Source organism: Panthera pardus, unplaced genomic scaffold (genome assembly GCF_024362965.1).
Source record: "Panthera pardus isolate Hobbes unplaced genomic scaffold, ASM2436296v1 HiC_scaffold_24, whole genome shotgun sequence".
Lineage (NCBI taxonomy): Eukaryota > Metazoa > Chordata > Mammalia > Carnivora > Felidae > Panthera > Panthera pardus.
This window is the reverse complement of record NW_026526810.1, coordinates 28,488,220-28,511,144: the sequence shown is the minus strand read 5'-3', so window position 1 is coordinate 28,511,144 and position 22,925 is coordinate 28,488,220. Positions and strand designations below refer to the sequence as shown.

At 50.1% G+C, this 22,925-nt stretch overlaps 2 long non-coding RNA genes across 6 annotated transcripts in view; one reads left to right on the top strand and one right to left on the bottom strand.

Annotated features, from left to right (window-relative positions):
* Positions 1–17,727, top strand: part of LOC109262765 (uncharacterized) — a 26,855-nt gene extending 9,128 nt beyond the window's left edge. For 3 of the 5 annotated variants that reach the window (XR_008417028.1, XR_002077915.2, XR_002077918.2), the window contains one exon: positions 17,393–17,727. This is a non-coding gene — a long non-coding RNA (uncharacterized LOC109262765). Of the gene's footprint in view, positions 1–3,805; positions 4,059–17,392 lie in introns of those variants that run through there. The other 2 variants (XR_008417029.1, XR_002077917.2) reach the window with 1 other exon arrangement.
* LOC109262766 (uncharacterized) lies at positions 17,121–22,925 on the bottom strand. Its single transcript, XR_002077919.2, has 2 exons — positions 22,573–22,925; positions 17,121–17,696 (listed from the first exon to the last, which is right to left on the bottom strand). It is a non-coding gene; the product is annotated as an uncharacterized LOC109262766 (long non-coding RNA).

Sequence of the window (22,925 nt, the reverse complement as noted above, 5' to 3'; positions counted from 1 at the left end):
TTTATGAATTTTTAGGAATGCTAAATGGAACCATTAATGCGGTTGATGTAATATTCTGTTTTGTGGACGTTTCAGTAAAATTTTATTCATTTCCATTGCAAAGCTTTTCCTTCGTGTTTGGGATCCAATAATTTTGTTTTCAGGTCTACAGACAGTTTTTAGGGATCTCTGAAAAGTTCCCAGGCCCTGTAACCGTGCCCAGTGCCTAGCAGAGCCCTCTGTGAGGCTCGGGCACGGAGAAACGGAAGAGTTGGGACAGTTTTTACAGAGTTCCCAGGCCATCGAGTGGCACACTAATTTAGGTAAGCGTTGCTATAACGGAGTGTGAGCGGGACACAGTGAAAGTATCATTTGCTCTAAGTTGAGACTCCAGGGGGAGTCAGTGAAGACTTTCAGAGAGCAGGTGCGTCCGAGCCAGAATATGCGACTGGCGAACGGTTTTCGAAGCAGATACCAGTGGGGAGGGTGTTGCGGGCAGGCGGCACAGCACATACAAGGGGGGTGGCCGGGAAAAGAACCTCTGCCTATGGACAAGCCAGCTGACCTCTCAGTGCTGCCCACACCGATCGCTAGGGCGTCGTTTTCCAGACCAGCGGCACTGGTGTTGGCAAGGCGGTCGTAGGCACCCCCCCCGGAACCTCCTCCGTGTTAATAGGATCCCTGGCGATTTGAATGAACCCCAAGATCTGAGAGGCAGGCTCTAGTTCCAGCTGGATCAGAGCTAGGCCTCCTCAGGGATTGGGGCTGTGGGAGATGGGGAAGGTGGTGGTCGGCCCGTGGAACTGCAGCCCCGACAGAGCGGCAGGCCAGCTGTTTCAAAAGTTGTTTTCAAGTTTGGCCTGAGAGCCTGTCTGGGGCGGGGGGCGGGGGGGGGGGTGGCCAGACAGTTCGACGATTGTTGGAGGGCTGGGCTTTTCTGTTTGGAGACTCCTCCATGCACTGGGCCCACACTGTCCCTTCTGCTGGCCTACACTCCAGACAGCCTGTCTTGCCTGTTGGCTCCCCTAGCCGGTGCATCACCGATTACCTAATAGACTGTAGGCTGTGTGCGTAATTTATTCCTGTGAGTAATTGATCACATTAGGATGAGCAGGGGAAGTACCAGGGAGAGAAGGGAGAAGAAGCATCAATAACCAGGGGAAGGAAAACTGCTACAGTCAGCTAATTAGATATCTCTCTTGAGCAGCTCTTTCAACATGATGGCCCATCCCGCCGCTGCTGGCTAAGCACCCCCTCCCCCTGCCCCCACGCGTGGAGGGGCTTTCTGACGGGTGAGGACTAGAGCCAGGAAACTTGGCTCATAGGCCGGGTAATCTTAGGCAAATTACTTCTCTCTGGGCCTCAGTTTTATTGACTTACAACATGGGGAAGGCTGGATCAGTGGTTTCCAAACATGGCTGATAGCGGAATCACCAGAGGTGTTTTAGAAAATATCAACCCCAAGGTCGCTGAGACAGGAGGTACGGAGAGAGGCCAGGAAGCCGCGCGATAATGAGCACCTCCTCCGACTCTGACGCGGTTGGTCCGACAGAAATGCGGGAACCCCTGGGTTGGAAAGATAACCTCGGAGCTCCTGGCCTGCTCTGACGTTTCCAGGTCATTGGTAAGGATGGATGCCTCCACGACCCCTTCGGAGCGTGAGGACGGTGCTGTGGAAAAGAGACTAGAAGGGCCAGAGACCCTTTATCTTCTCCTGGCTGTCAAGAATTCACTCTGTAATCACGGTTTCTCCCTGAGCCTCACCGAACCCACCGCTAGGCTTTTATCCAAGCGCCATGTCGCCGTGTGCCCGGGAAGATTTCAAAATACAGCGGACTGGCTCCCCTCGTCCCTAGAGTCTGCCGTAATACGTATGGGGTAGCTCAGGATGTTGTGTATTTTTTTTTTTAATTTTTTTTAACCTTTTATTTATTTTTGAGACAGGGAGAGACAGAGCATGAACGGGGGAGGGTCAGAGAGAGAGGGAGACACAGAATCTGAAACAGGCTCCAGGCTGTCAGCACAGAGCCGGACGCGGGGCTCGAACTCACGGACCGCGAGATCATGACCTGAGCCGGAGTCGGATGCTCAACTGACTGAGCCACCCAGGCGCCCCAGGATGTTGTGTATTTAAAGGCTGCCGGGCGATTGTGAAGATCAGCTGGCTTCATAAGGCAGCGACCTGTCCGAAGGCATCGCGGAACGGGACGCTGGAAGACCACGGGACTGGGCAGCATCCGGTTGGAGGAGGCCGCTGCCACGTTGGCAGGAAACACGGACCGTAAAGAGCCCCGGGCAGATCCTCACGCACCTGTCGGTCTCTGTGCGAGTGTAGGCAAAGCCCACCGGTCACGAACTCCGGCGCGAGCAGAAGACCTGTCTCCCAACCGGTGCTTTTACGAATAGGAGCAAGTCACAAGAGCAACATGAATGTGTTCCTTTGTCTGTAAAATGGAGCGTCCACGGTAGCGCCTTCCATCCTCCCAGCCCAGTTGTGAGGATTCATTGTACCCACTCGAAGCCTTTGCCCTATGAGCGGTCTCTGCGAGAACTGCCCGCTTCATCCCAGTTCCCCCCCGGCCCTGGGACCGGCGGGAACTGGGCTGGTTGACTGTTAACTTCTCTCAACCCGCCGTGGAAGCAGGACTTGGAGGGTCTGCTGCCGCGATGGGCCAGAGGGCCCGCAAGGAGACAGATTCCCGGCTTTCGGTCCAGGTGGAAACTTCTGGAATTCCTCCTCTCCACAGGCCAGCTGCATGGCCCAGTGCTTTCGTGTTTTCTCTCATCTCTTGGGGCCGCACATGACAGCCCCAGTTCGGCACGCGCCTGCGTGCCGGCTAGCCAGTGAGACTGGAGCCAGTTTCCAGGGACTGAAGTCTCTCAAGTCTGTCACATTCTCTTCATCCCCTTCCCCATCACCTAACCCAAGGTACCTTCCAGGGACCGTTATTGCCCTCTGCAGATGTGTTCTCCTCATAGCAGCCAGAGGGGTCCTCTTATGATATAACTTAGGTCATGTCATTAGTTTTGACTGGCTTCCCATTCTCACTGGATTAGATCTAAACTGGCGTGTAAGGAATACCCTGGAACGGCTTCTCATTCTCTTTGCCTGAACCCCACACTTCCCCTTGTTTACATGGCCCTGTACAAACTGACTTCCACGTCTCATCTCACTCCAGGCTACCTACCCTTACTCGCCTTGGGAGGCAGAAACATCGCTATGTGTCTTCCCAAGCTGTTTATTGCCTTCCTGTGCACATGGCCAGACACCGTCCCCCCGCTCCTCGCAGTAAGGCGGGGCCGTATCTCGGAGTTCTTGTCAATGGAATATGAGTGCAAGTGAGATGCATCACCTCTGGTCTTGGCCCCCAAAGCTTTTTCTTTTTGCCGTTGACTGCATGCAGAGGCTGTAATGGACCACTCCAAGGAGACCTCGGAGGATGTCAGGGAGCTTGGGTTTTGAGCAACCGAGCAAAAGACCTCCAACCAAACACCCGATTGGTTCTGAGGAGAAAAAGGGATACACTAATATTGTCTGAAATCACTGAGATTTGGGGTTGGGTGCTCCAATGGCCCGACTCATCGCCTGTTCTCTGTTCCTGGAATATGTTAAGGTACTTTGTGCTTCTCCGAGGCTGTGTCCTCTGCTTGGAATGCTTTTCCTGACCATTCCTCACATGCTTGCGTCTTTAGCCGCTAGGTCTAAAACTCACCACCAGCTCTTAGCCTTCATCTGTGTTCTTGTCTTTTTTTTTTTTTTTATAGAACTTTTTACAACTTGTGTGTTGTTTTTCTTAACTTTGGTTTCCATTGTGCTCCCCACTAGAATGTGAGCCTCCAAGGGCATGAATCAAGTCTGTCTCACCCCCCCAGCATATATCCCGTGCTGAACAAAGTGTCTGACAAAAAGTAGGCAGTTAACAACTATTAGCTGATGGATTGAATGAATGAACCAATTATGTGTGATTCAGCTCAGTTCATTTCGAATATTTCCTGGGCACCAACTTTGTGCAAGGCACTTTACACACATATAATGCGTTCTCTACTCAATTCTCATTAAAATCCTAGTGGGGAGGTAAGATCATTACCCCCACTTTACGTAAAGGCATCAAGAGGCATTGGTAGCACCCATAACCCAGGTCCTTCACAATGGCATTCTCCAGCCATCATCTTGTCTCTGAAAGGTAGGTCTTATGGTCTCCGTTTTACAAAAGGAAAAACTCATGCTCAGACAGACTGAGTCACTTTCCCAAGGTCATGCAGCTAATGAGGTCATGCAGCTGGGATTTAAACCCAGGTCCAGGGGGAGGGAATGGAAGAGAATGGGGACACGCCTCTCTTACAGTGCTATTCTTCCTGACAGCCTCATTAGAAAGCCCCAAAGAATATCTGGAACATGGGTGGAAATGAAGACTGGATTTCTCCAGAGTCCCATGAGCTCGGTTTGCAAAGGGATTTCATTTTAAATGCAGGACCCTCTCTCTCCCATGGCGCCTGGGATGAGGGGGCGCCATTTTGTATCCTGGGAATACAGCTCCCGTGACCTTGTGTGAGCCAGGCTGGCCTGGCCACCACCGATAAGCTGGAGGCATGAGTGCCCAGGTTCATCTGGGGAGAGCAGCCGGAGCTGTTGATAGGCAGAGAAAATCTGTGATTAATTATGGCAGATGAAAGTATGAAGTAATGAATCCTTCTTGAGGGCTGGGCAAGCTGAAGAGCCTCACTCTCTGGATGCATGTGGAGACTGCACAGCCCCTTCTGAAACCAGCAGTAAACTTTAATGGCTGCAAGTTCTGTGACTTGGCGGGCTGCGGATTGGATGGCGCATAGAACTCATGAATTCTCTGGGGTGGGAGCTAATTAGGGTGCAATTTTTCAATTATGGAACACTGAGCGAGCCTCTCCCCAGACCCCCCCCCCCCACCATCCCTCAATGGATACACTCCATTTGTCTGTTTTCCTTTATTTCTTAATCATTTGATGATATGACAGCAATTATTTGTCATTTGGAAGAGAAAATCGTCACGGAGCTATTGTTTCCCTCCCCAAGCCCCAGCTCTTCTGTGGAGATGGTTACATTTGATAAATGGTCTGCGTTCCCGCCGCTCCTCCCCCAACCCCCACCCGGGGTTGGTGTGGCAACAGGAAAACATTAGCCTGTGACGCGCCTGCTCTGATTGAAACGCCATTTGTAGAAAGGCATGGAAAAGCAGGATCCAGTTTAAAAGAGCCGCAGCCCGGAGCTCTAGGCCCACCCACGTCACCTAGGTTGAGGCTGTGGGACATTTGCTTTGGGAAATTTGGTCACTTCTCTGAGCTAATAAGCCCAGCATCAGGATCAGGAATGCAAAACAGAAATGGAACAAAAAAGAAAAAAAAAAAAGGCAAAGAAAAAAGCAGCACTCCGCCAGAAATGGGAACACTTAAATGACTTTGTTTAAATGTCATGGTACTCTCAAAACCCTGTTCTCATATGTATGCAAGTTAATTAAATGGAAAAATGTCAAATTAGTTGCTTAAAATATTAATGGCAGGAATTATCCCAGATTCTAGAGCAGGCAGTGCAGAGGAAATGAACCTTTTAGGGCTTAACCCTTTTTTGGGTCACCCTTCTCGCACAAAATAGATCTTTCTTTTAACCATGGGAATCTCCGTGACTACCAAAGAGTTTTGTGGGTTTCAGGATCCAAGCTTTCAGTGGGGGGTGGCGGGTGGGGAGAGGGTTACCCTGCAAATCCGCCTGGAATACAGAACTCACTAGTGGCATTTATTCCTGTAGCACTGGTTTTTTCATGGGGGATTTGAGGTTTCCGGGAAGGCCCAATGATCCTGAACATGTCCCAGTGGTCTGTTCTGGGGTCTGGGTAACTTGCCATTTTTTCTTTTGGTTTTTGAAGGGTATTTTGGTTTACAGAACCCAGTAAAATGCAAAATAGGAAAGGCTTGCACAAAGAGGGGCACCCATGTTCTACTCACCAAATGTTTATTCAGTACCAACAGGGTCTAATGGCTGTGCTGACCAAAATGGTGGGAAGAGGGAGAGCCACAGACTCAAGGGCTTTGAATCCAGCAGGGAGAGGCCGCAGGGCCCCGGGTCTGGTCTCATGGTAGCCTGTGGGGAAACTTAAGCCTCAAGAAAACAAGAAATGTTCCAAATGCCACACAGCTATTGAGTGCTGATAAGGCTCATCTATTCATGCACACAGTTTCTGCCCACCTCCCCCAGGGACTTCCATATATTAGGGGACAGCAGGGCAAATAGATACAGGCCCGTGCAGGCCACATGCCTAACACCGTAGGAGGAAGGGCAGAGGATGGACGACAGAGACACGGTTATCAGGGAGACCTTGCCTCTATCAGCCAAAGAGCACTTACCACTGACGATGGCAGCCAGCTCTCCATTCTGGCAAAGGCAGGCAGGGAAGGAAGGCAAGGCCTGTCTGTTGAGAAATTACGGCCGGTCACCGCCTCGACATGCTCAGAAGCATCTTGCGGAATTCGATCGGTTCAAGCCTGACAGATGTTATCCCTCTTTTACAGTTTAGGAAAGCAGGAGACCCTCTTGGCAAGGGAAAGTGGCCGAAATGAGTCCACAGGAATTTGTAATCCTACAGTGGCCAGTGGGGTTTCGGTTTAATTGCAAATTAGCAGTAGAAATACCCAATAATAGAGGTAGGGCCCAGTTTCCAAAAGGGGTATCCTCAGAAGGAAGGAGGAGATATTCTGAGTTGCCCTGTGAGAAAAAATTCCAAAAAACGTAGGGAACCCCTATCTATCTGTATTTTTAAATTTTTTTAATGTTTATTTACTGTTGAGAGAGAGAGAGAGAGAACGCACGCACGTGAGTGGAGGAGGGACAGAGAGAGAGGGAGACACAGAATCCGAAGCAGGTTCCAGGCTCTGAGCTGTCAGCACAGAGCCCGATGCGGGGCTCAAGCTCACGAGCCATGAGATCATGACCTGAGTTGAAGTCGGACGCTTCACCGACTGAGTCACCCAGGTGCCCCCAAGAACCCCTACATATGTTTATCCTTTTTTGTATCAGCCAGTGTAGCAAGTTGTATCATGGACCCCAAATACATTTCCATCTTAATCTCCAGAACCTACGAATGCTGCCTTATATGGCAACAAGGACTTTGCAGATGTGATTGAATTAAGCATATTGAGGTGGGAAGATTATTCTGGATAATTCACATGGGCCCAATGTCATCGCTAGGGTCCCTATGAGAAGGAGGCAGGAAGGTCAAAGTGAGGAGCAAGAGAGATCATGATTGGAGTGAGGCACTTTGAAGACAGGGAGAGGAGCCCTGAACCAATGAATACAGGTGGCCACTGGAAGCTGCAGAAGACAAGGCAACAGGTTCTCCCCTGGAGTCTCCAGAAGGAACCGGCCCTGTCAATACCTTGAGTTCACCCCAGTGAGACCAGATTTTGGAACTGGAAGGGAATGAATGCACGCCGCTCTAAGCCACTCAGTTTGCGGTATTTTGTTACGGCCTCAATGAGAAACTAATACAGTCACTTACCGCTAAGTAACAAACCAGCTCGATGCTACTTTGTCATTCTTTGGCGGGAAGGGTTTGGGGGGAGCCGCTCGGTCTCAGATGATAGGTTGGTGTTCAGGCTCCTCACCAGCTGCGTTCTGGGAGAAGGGCTGTGCTCTTTTCGGGGCAATGACAAAAATGGGAGAGAAAATGAGCAGACACTTGCCATGTCTGTTACCGGTTCAGCTCTGAGACACCCCACTTCTGCTCATTTTCCTTTGGTCAAAGAAGTCACATGGCCAAGCTGAACACCAGTGAGGACCCTAGAACCGTACACAGCCTGGTTTAGTGGGAAGAACTGCAAAATGACACAGCAGAGGGCAGGGATATATGATTCTAACACTGGGGAGGGGTAGGAAACAGTTGGGTCCTGTCACACTTTCCTTGAAGATTCGTAATGCACGTTGACATGTGGAGAGCTCCGAGAGGTCCTGCATAAATAAGTCTGTGTAACTCTGTTCACACGATGTTCTCCAAGCTTCTCGGCATGCAGAGCCCTCCTATTAGCCTACAGGGTTAGTATTTTGAGACATGCTCCTGAAGGCGGTTTGTCTTTAGAAGTTCAAGGGAGGAGAAGACTGCGGGCTTGCCTGGGCCTTGAAGAGTGGATTCAAGCAGTTGATGAGACTTTTCCCACGGGGGGGAGCAAAACTGAAAATTGTTCGTGTGAGCTAATGTCCCTATCCTCAAGGGACTCTTTCTCACGAGAATCTGATCAAATACTCCGTTCCCTCATGGACAAGAAGAGCCCAGGATGAGATCCTTCTCTAAAAGAGCAAACACCACTGTCTGGGAGTCCGGTCTTCATTAACCCAAGGACCTGTTGGGAATTCCTCAAAAGGCAGACCCTCACCTCTCACCCAAGACCTGGGGTGCCTCCTGCTGACCTGGCTTCCTGTGAACAAGCATGGATTTGGGAAGTGTTGCTGGATGGGAAACAGAGGTGGGTAAAACAGGTTTCCCACCAAAGTTGATCATCAGCCTGCTACTAGAAGTTTCCCTGGACTGGAGACCTGAACTCTTTCCCCTTCCTGTGTGGACCCAGACTAGGAACAGGCAGAGGAACAGGAAGCAAGTTTCCCAACGTGGGAGCTGTCAACTCCAACTCATGCAGGTGGGCATGACTCCATGAGGCCCCCGGAGCAGAGCCATGAGCCTCTGACATGTGGGCCTCCACTGCTCTGAGGAACAGGGTTGAGGACATGCTGTCCCTGTGCCCTGCCTGCTTCCCTCCACTGTGAGTCACCACAGCACTGCCCGGGGAGGGCTGGCCACTCTGTGGGATGGTGACTTATTTGACACACTTAATTAGCCTATTTCCATGTAACATGTTTTAACGGAGGCCATTACAGCCTAATAAAAGGAAACAATAGCGCCATAAATCCCAGGATCAATAGAAGGGAAAGCAGTGAGGCTGAGAGTGGCTTCCTCTGAAAGATCCAGAGGGGTTTCAAGAATGCAATTCCCCTTGAAATTGAAGGATGGGGGGAAAGAATGTTTGCCGGCTCGCTCGCTCGCTCCCTCTCTTATGCATTCAGCAAATATTTAGAGGGTACAGACTATGGGCCAATCTCTCCCATAAACTCCTAGAACGTAGACAAAAGGCAAGGTCTAGTGGAGGAGAAAGATGCACAATTCAATGTGGCCAATCCAATGAACAAGAGCTGGAGGGAGAGACTTCCTGGTGGAAGAATATTTGAATGGGTTTTGAAGGATAAGCAGGAGTTTTCTGGGCGGAGAAGGGAGTGGGGGAGGACGATGGTAGGGGCAGGAGGAGCACATGGAGAGCACAGAGGCAGGAAAGGAGCACGGTAAGTTTGGGGAACAGAGTATGAGACAAGCAGAGAGCAGAGACACAGAGACATGGGAGAGGCTGTGGCTGGAGAGGTATGTTGAGGCACAGTGGGAGAGAACCCTCTCTGCCAAGCTAGAGTTTGGATTCTTTTGAGATCCAGCGGAGTTGAAAGAGATCGGAGGGCGCAGTTACCAGAGACAAGTGCTGCAGAGAAAACTCCTTGTCTCGGTTCATTCCGTATTCCGGGCCTGGCACCCTGTAGCTTTGCAGTCTCCCAGGCAAACTTGGTAGGGACACCACAGCCACTTCTGCTTTGTGCCCAAGCTCACAGCTTTGGGGGCAGGACTGGAGAGATCGAGGAAGACAGCAGAGGAGCAACCTACCTCTTTAGTTGGAAGGAAGGGGCTGGATCAAGAGAAGCCTGCAAAGGTATTTGGAGGGACACATGAGACATTCACACTCCAGGAGTCTCCAGGGAGACACTGTCAGCTCTTGTTGAGACAACGTGCCAGCGCAGGATACACATTTTTGGCTGATTAGCCATATGGCGAAAGCATCATATAGCGAGGTCACGGCCACCAGCTTAGTCTGCTTTCCCGAAATCTCACGAGTCCATGGGTTGTACTCAAGAGGAGAGCTGGATTCTTAGCTTAGCTTTGCCATCAGCCATGATTTCACTGTGGACTGCCCGCTCTATCTGTCTGAAGTTCAGCTTCTCTTATGGTAAATGAATTTTCCTCAATAGTTCTCTCCTTCACCAAAGCATCCAACCAAGTCCGGTTGATTTTACCACTCAATATGGCATCCTTCCCTCTAGTTGAAGCCACCATCAGATGTCACTTGAGGACTGTTGGAATCCCTGACCTGGAATTCTGACTTCCAGGCTTGCTATGCAGGGTGTTCATCAAGTCTGTGAAAAGATGGAGGAATTTAGGCTGTGTGAGCCACATATGTCTATGCTCTTCTTTGGTGGAAACAACCCAATGTCCACCAACTAATGAATGGAGAAACAAAATGTGGTATGTCCATTCAATGGAATATTACTTAGCCACGAAAACATTATACGAAGCGAAAGATGCCAGACACAAAGGGCCATACGTTATAGGTTCCATTTATAGGAAATATCCAGAATAGGCAAATCTATAGAGACAGAAAGTAGGGCTGAGGTGAGATGGGGAAATGGGGCGGGTGATAGCTAAAGGATATAGGGTTTCTTTTTGAAGAGATGAAAGTATTCTGACATTGACCGAGCAAAGGTTGCAATTGCATTGCATTGACCGAGTAAAGGACTCTGAGTATGCTAAAAGCCATTAAGTTGTATATTATAAATAAGTGAATTATATGGTATGCACATCATTTCTCAGTAAAGTTGTAGTAAAAAAAAATATCTGTAGCTCACAGGCCATATAAAAATAAGCTGCAGACCATATTTGGCTCATGGACTATTGTTTGCTGATCCAGAGGCTCTATGTTCCTGCCAAAATGAATGGCCTAAAATGCAGATCTGGTTTTGTCTCTCCCCTGCCAGGAAATCTTCGATGGCTCCCTATTACCCATAGGATAAAGAACTAATTCTTTGGCTCTCATACATGCCCTTCCACACTCTGTCTCCCGCTAGTCTTTCTAGTTTCATGCCTTTCCATCCCTCTCCATGCTACAGCTGCACGGATGAATATTCGTATCCATTGACACTCCCCCTTGGATTTGGTTTCTGTCATACCCTCTGCCTTCGGTATTTTGGAAAGTTCTTACTTATCTCTCAAACTTTCACTCAGGTATCCCTTTCCTTTATGGAGCCTTCTGTAGCCTCCCCAGGAAAGGGGATCGCTGCTACCTTATGTGTTGTCTTGAATTATATTTATTTGATTAAAGATAGGCTTGCCTTCATAAGACTGTGAGCTCCTTGGCAGCAGCAAAACAGGAACCCTGTCTTTTCTTCTTGGCCCAACCAGCGCTCAGCACAAGCCCCTGGCATGCAATCAACATTTAGTAACTGCTTTCTTGAAATGAATTGAAGCCCAGTGAGAAGCTGACTAGCTAAATGGCATCAGAGGAATTCAGCAAAATCTCGCTGCAGAAAAGGCTCTTGGAGGATATCTAGTAACCTAAGGCCCTCATTTTCTGTGATAAAACTTGCCTGGATATGGTAAAACTTGCCCGCAATCATCCAGCAATTAGAGGCTGAGGCATATCTAGAGTCTGAGTCTCCACCCCCCCCCCCCCCCGGGGCTCCTGTGTGCACACCTCCATGTCTTTCTGCAGTCCCTTCCAACGTTAACACTCTGGCAATCAGGGCAGTTTGCCACAGCCAGGCTTTATAGCCATCTCCTTGGCTCAGCTAAGCCAAACATCCCCATGGCCACCAGCCCACTTCTCTCTCCCTCCCACTCTGGGCACTCTTGAGCTCCCTAGAAGGGGTCAACTACCTCAGGAGTGGCCAGAAGAGTGGGCCAGAAGCTCCGGGCAGTGCTGGCTGTAGGAACAGAGAGTACGGCCCACACTCTGATGCAACTGGAGCTGGAGGTTGGACCCCGGCTCAGATTTGGATCCCACAGTTTGATTTATTGCATTGGGTACTTGTTCCATACATGTTTTTCCTATGCCTGGGAACACCCCAGGCTGACTGTGGTTTTCTCTTTCTTTTATCGTGTGTGTGTGTGTGTGTGTGTGTGTGTGTGTGTGTCTGAGAGTGAGAGACAGAGACAGAGAGAGACACACAGAAACAGAGACAGAGAAAGAGAGGTATTTCTGAGTCAGATACAGGATCAAGGTCCTTGGAGACTGCTAAAGAATTAAAAAAGAGTCTGGATTTTACTAAGGCTTATTCCTCTCCTGCAGGCACGTGTATAGCCAGCTACAACCTCTGTAGCCTGCACAGCGCCTACTATGTGCCAGGCACCTGGTCCTGTTGAGCCTCATGCCAACTCCATGCCGTAGGAGGGATTGCCCTTGTGTTCAGGACAAGGGAACCATGGCTGAGAGAGCCAAGCCATGCTTACAGACCTGGTTAGCAACCGTGGAGCCTAGACCCAGAGTCGAGCCTTTGTTTCTGCCACCTGAGCCCTTGAACCTTCTCCTCTATAGGAAGGGCCTCCTCTGGCCAGACACCAAGCTTTTACCATGACAGACATGTACCCACCACCCCCCCCCCCCCCTTCTTAGAGCTTCATTGGTATTTGTATGGTGCCATTGCCAGCAGCCTTGTGGATAGCTTTACTAAAACTGATCAAACTCCAAGGTATTTTGGGGGTCCACCTCTATGTTTTGTACCGATTCTCTGACTTATTAAGGCGCAGATCAGCCATTCCAATGTCTCCCATTAGCAGAGGAAGAAATCAAGGACTGGGTCAAGCGACATGCCCAGGGCCAGCTAGCTAGTTGATGACTGAGCCGCGATGCAGGGGTCCTTGTCTCTTGTGTCTCAGCTCAAGGTCTTTGTGTCCTGTTGTGTTGCCTTCATGCTACAAGCTCTCTCTTTCCACGGAAGTGATGACCCCATCTCGTCATTTCTACTTTAGCTGTGCGTAGTACCCCTCCTCATATCCTTGCGATGCTCTCTTGTCTCCAAGGGTGGAAATAGCACAACAGCTGAGGAGCCAGGAAACGCAGGCTCTGTCCATGGTTTCTGTGGTGCTGGCTTCTTTGAGTCCTTGAGTCTAAGGCCGCCCCCGCCCGGACAAAAGCCCATATACTGAAAAGGCCTTCCCCGTTTTAGAGATGAGACATGGAGGCCAGAAAGGATGGAAGCGACTAACCCAAGCACACACAGAGATGACAGTCAGTCTAAGACTGGAAATTGTTGCCCCCTGCTGCCAGGTGTAGCTGCGGCTTTGAGGAGCCATTTGTCTTTTCCAGTGGGTCCTCATGAGCAGGGAAGCAGATGCCAGCTTTTTTGAGGAAGTACGTCCTGATGCTCAGTGTTGCTTGAGTTGTAAGAAGATTCTCTGAGAGGTAGTGAGCTCCCTGTGGCCGGAGATGGCCAAGTAGAGGCTGCATAAGCCCCCGCCCAAGGGAGTGTGGAGCAGACCGAAGAGGGCTCCGTGACTTTGGGCTCAGTGCCTAACCCAAAGGGCCCATGACCCCAGGATCCAAGACTCCTGCCTTTCCTTCTGGGAGAGTAGGGGAGCAGGAAGGGGTGGGGTAGTAGCTTCAAAGACAGAAAAAGCCTTCTACCTAAAGAGGTCCCACTGTTGGTCATCAACCAAAGGTTTTGTGGGACGTTCGCTGAAAAGTAGGTCTGAGCCTTGTAATTTAACCTTCGCTCCCGAGGGGGTGTCTAACTAGATGAAAGGGTACAGCACTTAGAGGAGGTTACAGAACCTCCGGCGGGGGGGGGGGGGGTGGTGGTGGAGGGGGGGAGGGGGGCGGAAAGGAGCCCAGGAAATGGGGGGGATTGTCCCAGACACTCAGCTGGATTTGATGGGGCAGATGAAAGTGCAGGAAATGGCCCGGCATTCAATTCTGGGCAGCAGCCTGGACATCTTCACGGACCAGGGGCCAAGGGCCTCAGCATCCAGGGATCCTTGAAAGCTGGCGTCCAGGGACGCCTCTTCCAGTAGGTGAAGCAGATCTGGAAGTTACTTCTTCAAAGTTTCTTCCTCAGCTTGGGGCCAGCCCAGACCGAATGTGGTTTCCTGTCTTTGGGGGTGAGGCTGTGTGCGTGCGTGTTCGCTACCTGCCTTTTGCTGGCCGCAGGGTTTGTGTCCATCCCAGGAGCCCAGGACTCTCAGACCTCAGCCCGACGGGCTGAGATGTTCTGGGACCCAGCCAGATACCCGTGTACCTGGGTAGACCACAGTGAGTGCTAATGGGGTGCAGCCCGCAGACGGGTGAAAGTGGGGTGGGGTATTGCCCCTGGAAAATCAAATAATAGAAACCATAAAAAATAAAACCATGCAAGCGATAGAACTCTCCTGATGTTAATTTTCCTCCCCTAGATTTGCTGAAATCTTTGCTGCCTCATGTTACCTCCATGTTCGAATCTGGCGTAAGTCTGGGTCTGATTCGACACCAAATCAGCTAGTTAAAAATCTCCTTTGTCTCTAGGTCTTTCGGACAGCACCCTCACTTCCAGACCGTGTGCCCCCATAAAGGTTCGAGAGTCACTGAGAGTCCCTGCTCAGAGAGACTTGGGATCTAGATGTGGTTCTCCCCCAGCCCAGCTCTGCCAAGCTCACCTCACCTCGCCAAGCCTCCATTTGCCGGTTCTGTTTGAAGAAAGCAATGCCTGGCCCTATCCTACCTCACAGGGCAATCAAGCCTCGGGGGGGTTGGAAAAGTTGTGAAATGCCAGGTCAGTCCCTTCCAGCTGATTCTCACCTGGGAGAATTTCGCAGTGACTGCTCCAGACTCCGCACACGTGTTGTGCTAGGCCCTGGGACCTAGCCATAGCAGGACCTACCCGCTGCCCCCACGAGCTCAGAGCCCAGCCTTGTTTCTAGAAGCGGACTCCCAGTCTGTGTGGTTTTGTGCCTAGGTAGCACAGAGTCTGTGTGCCTGTGATGTTTTGGCGATGGGAATTCTTACCATGCTTGCCTCCCTCCTCGAAATGTTCTCACCCTTTCCCCGCCCCACATGCTCTCTCTGCAGGAATGTAGAGCGGGGGTGGGGATGGGGTTGTATGCCCTCTTGTCCCTATGGCAGTTGAGGCCAGTGAGGCTCAGAGTGAATGACTCAGCAAGACCCCATAGCAAGATGGCGGCTGATGGGAGACCAGGTCTCCTACCTAATTTTTTTTTTTAAATAGCTTATCAAGATTTACTATACCTTTGCTTTCAACGCACGGGACATCGAGTATAGAGATTTCATACTGAACAAATGATATTCATTAGGCCAAAAGAGGAACCGACATGGAGGAATTTGCATTGTTTCGCCTACATTGTTCGAAATACAAATATGCAGATTTTGACGCCGGAAAAAAAAAATCTGAGTTGTGTTTATCAGGGACTTAAACTGAACCTAGGACTTTTTCACACCTCCATTAGAAAGAACACACAACAACAACAACAACAACAACAACAAATCCCAGAAAAAGAAATAGGCTAAAAGTTCTTTGGCTGCCGAGGCAGTCAGGACTCTTGCCTTATGCCAAGAGAGGTGACATCTGGCCGGAGATGAAATGGCCGTGTTTCACTTTGTGCAGTTTCCCGGCTTGCTGACTTGTGATACTATAAAAAGGTGGCTGGGAAGGGACCAGACTGTGGGGACCTGGGAATGTATGTCACAGGAGCATCAGATGTACGCATCGCTTTCCCGGCAACGAGTTGCAAAGCAAAAAGACCGGGGAAGCTCAGGGTTGGAGGGGCCGGGCAGAGTCTGTGTCACTAAGGGCCAGGAAGGATGGGTGACCCAGCACCGGAATTTCACCACCACCCCTGGGGCTCAGGATTAGTAAAGGGAGGACCTCTTAGGGAGGACCCTTCCCAGCTCCTGTGGACCGAGCCTGGAGGAGTCAGTGCCTGGAGATACCTCCATGTCGTCCGAGGCCCGTGTAGACAAAGGAAGGATCAATGTGCCTGGACTAGCCTTTCTGCCCTTCATCAAGGGAAGATGTGCTCTTTGTCCCAGGCTTTTCCAAGACTGTCCCCTTGAGTTTTTCCCATGGAGGTCACCCACTGGACACCTGTGGGCTTTATGTGGGCTGGAGACGGCTTTTATTTGCTGGGATTTTCTTTCAGGAACTGTAATTGCTGCCGGCATTGAAACACTGGGCGTTTTCACGTTAAAAAAAAAAAAAATCTGGCCTTTCTTGAGAACCTGGGAAATCTGGCCACACGGGGCCGAGTGTCCGCGTGACCACCATCGCTGGAGCTGGTTCAGTCCCCGCCACCCTTTGGCCCCAATCCTGTTTGCCTTGGTCCCCACCCAGCTACTCGCTCAGTTTCATTACCTTCCTGGCCCCGGGGCACGTGCATTTGTGACCCATGCCCAAGTCCGTCTTCGTTTTCTAGACAAGGGTGCCAAAGACCTGGTGTAAGAGGCGTGGAAATTGATGCTCTGAGGGTACCTCCCCTAGCTTAATATTTGTTGTCCCCGTCCCCCCCCAGCCCCTCCCCTGGGGATATCCCCACTCTTTTCAAGCAGCTCCAGGCTCTGCTGGCTAAAAACAGCTGGGCCAACAGGAGGCTCAGAGACGTCGGCCCTCGCCCCACGCCCACCGTGGAATGTGCCCCAACCCCCCAAGAGCCATTGCAATTTCCAGATTAAAGATTCCAGGCAGGCTGGGGCATATTTCCCACCCAGTGTCTGGGGCTTATTTTCTCCTTCAAGTCATTACAAGTTCGAAGTCTCTAGCAACCCAGGGTCTTGAAGGCGTAGCTGCCTTTCCTGACAGCCCGGGCTGTTCAGACACCAGGTTTTCTCTGTTCCTTTTCCATATGCCCCGCTCTAGCCTTTGGTCTGGGTGCAGCTTGTCAACATTAAATAAGCACTTCTTGTGGTTCACTCATAACAATTCTTTAGATCTTGGAAGCCAGGCTGTGGAGCTCTGCATATGTATAGATCTCATTTTCACACAACAGTCTGCTTAGCAGATGGGGACCCAGACCAGCCTCCAACATTGAGCTGAGAGTTAAGATGTGGGAAACTAGGTGGCTTTTAACCAGCCCGGACTGCTGTCAGTGTTCAACCTTAGAGAATTTTCACAGGGAAAAGAAAAAAAAAAAAAAACAACAAAACCCAACAACAACAACAACAACACGCACACACGCACACACATGCGCGCACACACACAAAACCAACAAAACCACAGTTTTCCTTGCTCCCCCAAACCAGATGGCAGATGGTATGGAACCAATAAAACACAGACTCGAACGTTTGTTTATTTAACTTTGAATGTAATATGGCTTTGTGGTCTCGCAAGGAAACACCAACCTTCCAACCAAAGAGACGACGGGTTAGTCGAACTTCAGAGCGGCACTTGGAGGTGCTTCCGAGGAGGCCATAGAGAGGGGCCAGGGGCAATTAATGGCCAGACCCCAAGCCCCGTGGCCCGTTTGCCTCTCTGGGTAAAGACGCAGGAGGTCCTCACGCACGCTGACTGACGCTTGGTTTCTGTTGCTGGTCTTTTGTCAAGGTTCAGTCCAAGAGGCAGCCTGCCACATGAGGAATGTTTCTGCGTCATTTCCAAAACAGCTGTGGAAGATGTCGCTCCGGGCCACCAGTGCGAAAGACCATGAGAAAACGGCCCGAGCCCTTGAGGAAAGGCGCTCTTTCGTGGTGCATTGGGGTTTGTGATGTCAGAGCACGAGAGTTGTGTGGTTCACTTTTTGCTTTGGCTTTCCAGAGACCTCGGGCGAAATTATACGCTCAGTTGAAATAACTATCGCCATTAGTTAAGATTCTTTGGGTTACAAGTGGCAGAAACCCAGCCCAGACACCTTCAAATAAAAGGATAATTTATCAGGTTAAGTAAGTGCAGATGGCTTCAGAGATGGCTGGGTTCAAGGGCTTCATGGTACCAGGGCTCCCTTGGAGATAGGCTTTTCTACAAGCAGTCCCATACCTTAAACTGCCCGCAAAATCACATCCTACGAGGTTAGCAACGCCAGCAGAAAGAATCTTTTCCACCAGCCCTGTCGGCAAATCCTGCTTGGCAGATATGCTCGTTTTTTGAACTAATACAGGGGCCAGAGACTTGGGGGTACTCTGACTGGTTAAATCTGGGCCATGGTGACCCTCCCTGTAGGTGGGAAGGGGGCCCAACTTAGCACCACCCTAAGCACATGGAATATATTCCCTATTGGAAATATGGGGTGAGGGAAACTAGGCCAATAGATGTCTACTTTAGCCTAGGATTCTGGCATAGCTTTCTGTTCTCTCCATGAATTCATTCTCTCTTTCTCCCTTTTGAAATGAAGTTAGTAAATATGCATCTTTCATGGTAAGCAATCCTAAAATTATGGAAAGTGGAAGTAACTTATTCTGCACGAGTGAACAGTGAAAGATTGAACATACTCTAAAATATAGGGTTCTTTGGTAAAACGGAGCCATCGTTGGTTCAGAATGCCAAAGCGAAGGGAGGTGGAGAGTTCATAGCGTGGGTTGTGGATGAGCTCACAGAGGCCCCGGGGTTGGGGGTGGGGGCGCGGGGCTGCCTTGTTCGAAGTCTGGTTGCAAATCAACCGCAGAGCCTGGAACTCGGAACCTGATTTCAGATCCAGGGCTCTCCCCGTTCCCTGTCCAACTATGGTTTCTCATCTTCCTATGTTGCTCTCCCAAGGCCTGACCCATGTTCCTTTTTCAGACCCCTGTTCTGGAATCTTCTATGAAATGGGTGGCAAAAGTTTCTTGCCAACATAAGAACTTACAACTGGTAGGAGTAAAACTTAACAGGACTCTCCCCTGCACTATTTGGGTCTTCAATACCCAAAAGAATGCATACTTTAGGAATGATTTCTGCATCAGTTTGTTAACTGCCAAGTAACAGGTTAGCACAAATGGAGCAACTTAAAACAACACACCCATTCATCACCTCACAGCCTCCATTGATCCGGAGACCAGGTGTGGCTCAGCTGGGTCCTCTGCACAAGAGCTCACAAAACTGCAACCAAGGTCTAGGCTGGGTTGCAGTCTCATCAGGAGGCTCAACTGGGGAAAGATGCACTTCCAGGCTCGCTCGGCTTGTGGCCAAAGTCATTTCCTTGTGTCCGTATGACCAAGGTCCCTGGCTTTTTGCTGCCTGTGAGCTGGAGGCCTAGGGCCCTTAGATCCTAGAAGCCAGCCCCCCCAGTTTCTGGCCACATGGACTTTCTCGACACGGCTGATACCTTCCTCAGGCCAGTGAGGAGAAATGCTCACTCAGGTCTGGAGTTTTATATAAAGCTCCATAATCATGTGGTTGAAAGCCCATCATCCTGGCCTTATAACATAACCTAATCATGGAAGTGCTGTCCTTTGCCATAGACGGTTGGGTAGAAGCAAGTCACAGATTCTGCCAGGGTGGGAATTATTCGGGTGACCTTGGGGTCTTCCTCCACGAGCCCTCACACCTTGGTGAATCACCCTGCGTGTACCCATGTCTATGTAACGGGGAGCACCTGCCCCGTGCCAGGCAGTACCCTGGTCTCTGCAGATGGCCAAGTGGATATGTCGGACCCATGAGCAGATAGTGGCCCTGTGGCAAGGCAACATGCCAAAGGCTGCATATTTGAAGGGTCTGGGGTCACAGGGGATAGGGTCTCTCCTTGGGCTGGGAGAGCAGGGCAGAGGGCCAGAGAGGGCTTCCCAAAGGGGCTGACGCTGGCACAGCCTTGATGGATTGGTAGGACATCAAGGAAGAACAGAAAGCATGGCAGAGGAGGCCAAGATGTGGAGGCAAAAAGGCAAGGGGGATCTGGGGAACCACAAGTGATCCGGTGTGACCGATACAAGTGCACTGGGGAGATGGGGGTGGGGCCAAGTCACCAGGGACTTAGACACCAAGATTAGAAGTGTCTTCCTTCTGTGGTCCGTCGAGGGCTGCCATGCGGCTGTAGTTGGGGTATTGGGGGCAATGGCACGATCAGGTCGGGGCTGCAGAGAAAGAGGTCTCCTAGCAGGAGGCTGAGCAGGGAAAGTCACTGTGGGTACTAAGGAGGGGCCTCCTCCCCCCCACTCCCCGACATAAACCCCAGGGAAGGCAAACCTTCTTAGAGCCGTTTCAGGCAGCCAAGTTGTCAGAATGATGAGTACTGCAGCCCCGCAGCTGAACCAAAGAAGAAAAAAGTCCCAACAAGCCCCATTTCACTGCCCTTGACCTTGCAGTAGAGCTCTAAGTGCAAAATCTGTCATCTATTAATCTGTTAGAAGTTGACAAAAGGGACTTTGATCAGAGGTTGTTTTTTCCCCCCTTCTTAAGTTTCCTGATGACACATAATAGCCCATTTCAGCCGGAGGGCCGGAAGCGCGGCCCTCATTCTGTTCACTTCAACCCCAGTGGCCTCCCGCCCCGTGGCTCTCTCCCCGCCCCGATATTAATTGGCCTGTAAGTGGTTACATGTGTTCCTTTTTATGTGTCAGTTGGAGTCTGTTATTTGAACTTCACAGCTATTTGGGAACACAGAAGTGATGCTCTGGGCCCAAGTGGGGGAATGGAACAGTCCAGAATATGTTGCACTGGCTCCCACCTCCTGATTCTTTCCTTCCTCTATCCCCGGAGGTCTTAATGCCTCCCACTGCCACCCCCACCCCCACTCCCTCCCCATCACCCCTCTGAGTTAGGCACCCCCCCAACACTGCAGCCCAGCTCTTGGAACCATGAAGTTCACAGCCAAGAAAAGCCTCGGGGAGTCCCAAACTGTAGCTTCTGGTTTTAAAGAAATGAAAAGCCCTAGAGAGGGGGAAGGGTTTTTAATGAAAATAACATTTGCTGAGGGGCTATCATGTACGTATTTCTTACATGTGTTCTCTTGTTTCATCCTTAAAATAACTCCATGCGTTCAGAACCACATTGCCACTTTCAGATGGGGGAATTGGAGACTCAGACTCTAAGCAAGAAGGCTCTAGGGCCAGATTGCCAAGATTAGGTCCTGCTTCTAACTCTTACCAGCTGTGTGATCTTGGGCGACTTGTCTAGCTTCTCTGTGTCTCAGATTGCTCGTCAATAATGGATCTACTAATAGCACCTACTTCAAAGGGCTGTTGGGAGAATTAAATTGATTGAGTGTTTTCAGGGGCTTAGGGCAGGGCCTGGGGTACAGAAAGCACTTAATATGGGTCAGCTGATGCTGCTCTGCAAGGCAGTGTGGCCCTGTGGTGCAGAACACTGCTTCTGGAGGGAGAAGCCCTGGGTTTGAATTTCAGCTACCCCAGCTTGCAGCGTGAGCGTGGGTGACTCACTTATTCACTCAATTTTTCCATCTACATAATGGGGATATTCCCGATGGTTGGCGGGGGGGGGGGGGGGGCGGGGAGTCCCTCAATGAAATGCTTATTTCCCCACATAATTACCTTGGAATGAATTTCACTGACTGATAAACCCCATTCAACCTCACAAAGATTTTCACCTGATATTTGGTGACTCATTTTATCTTCGAGAATTTTACATTTTTAAAAGTAATCTCAGTGCCCAACATGAGGCTTGAACCCATGACCCTGAGATCAAGACTGGCGTGCTCTACGGACCGAGCCAGCCAGGCACCCCTAGTGATCCATGAATGTGAATGGACTTCAAAAAATTATGTGTCATATCATCAGCGAATAGAGAAGATTTTTGCATTTAAAAAAACAATGGAAAAAGCAAAGGGGGGAATCAAACCAAGAATAAAATAGGGTTCTTGAAAAGTAACATTAACAGACCAAAAAACATGTTAAATAACACAACATTTGGAACATGAGGAGAACTCTCAGAAAGTAAAACCAAGAGATAACCAGATTGAAGAGAGGAAAGATAAGAAAATTGGAGGGTATATCTAGGATATCCAGCATCCAAATAGTCAGAGTTCCAAAGAGAGGAAAACGGAGAAAACACAGGGGAGGCAATATTTAAGGAAATAACACAAAAATAAAAATTCTCGGAACTGAAATCATGAGTTTCCTTGACTGAATTCACCACATGCTCAACACAGCCAATGATGAAAAGACCCACATCAAGGCAAATTATTGTGAAATTTCATAATACCATGGATAAAGGGAAGATATTGAAAGCTTCCAGAAGGGAAAAAATGAAAAACAAAAACAAAAACAAGACATGTGTAAGGGATCAGGTTATAGGATGGCACTGGATTTCTCAACACTCAGTTCTGGAAGCTGATTTACACCCTAGAATTCTATACCCAGCCAAACTATTAACCAAGTGTGGGCTTTCCAGCAGCAACACTGAAAACTAGAAGCCAAAGAAGCAATGTTTTCAACATTCTGACCAAAATACTGATTTGCAATGTAGAGTTTATGTCCAGCCAAATCACAATCTATCAGAGGCTCTAAGGGCGTTTTTAAAACACAGATTTCTTCCACATTTGCTTTCCATCTTTCCCGTCTCAGGATGCTACAACAGGGAGTGTTCTGCTAAAAGGAGGGAGTCAACCAGGGAAGAGGCAGACCCGGATCCACAAAGAAGATAATCCTGTGGTGGAAAAAGAGAAGGGATCCCTAAGAGCATGGATGGCAGTCGTGGCCTGGATACCTCGCTCCCTCTCATCCTGCCGTCAAGGCCCCACCTTACGGTGGCTGGCACTGTGGCTCCCCTGACAGCTGACTGACTCTCCATCAAGCCCCATCTGCTTCCTGAGCCTCCCCATCGCAGCTCCTGAGCCCGCTTCCTCCCAGACCCCTCACCGGGCAATGGAAATTTCTGGAGCCGTCTGGTGCTGCCTTCTGCCATCCAGGCGTGAACGCCCCGCCCCGGTCGCCTCTTCTTTCAAACAGGATAATAATCACGGCGCTGAAGTCACAAGGTCACAGTGAGGACGGAGCGAGCGGATGTTTCCGAAGCAAGAAGCACGTAGAACGGCACCTGACGCGTGGTGACGCAATACTGGCGTCTGTTAAGTGAAATACGTTATGGAACGACGTGAAGGTCAACCTGTAGTAGATTGGAAACACATCAGTTTAAACTTCAGCCGCGGCTGAGGTGAATTCGTCCTCCCCTCGTGGTCACCTACACCAGAACGCTCCCAAACTGGAGGCTT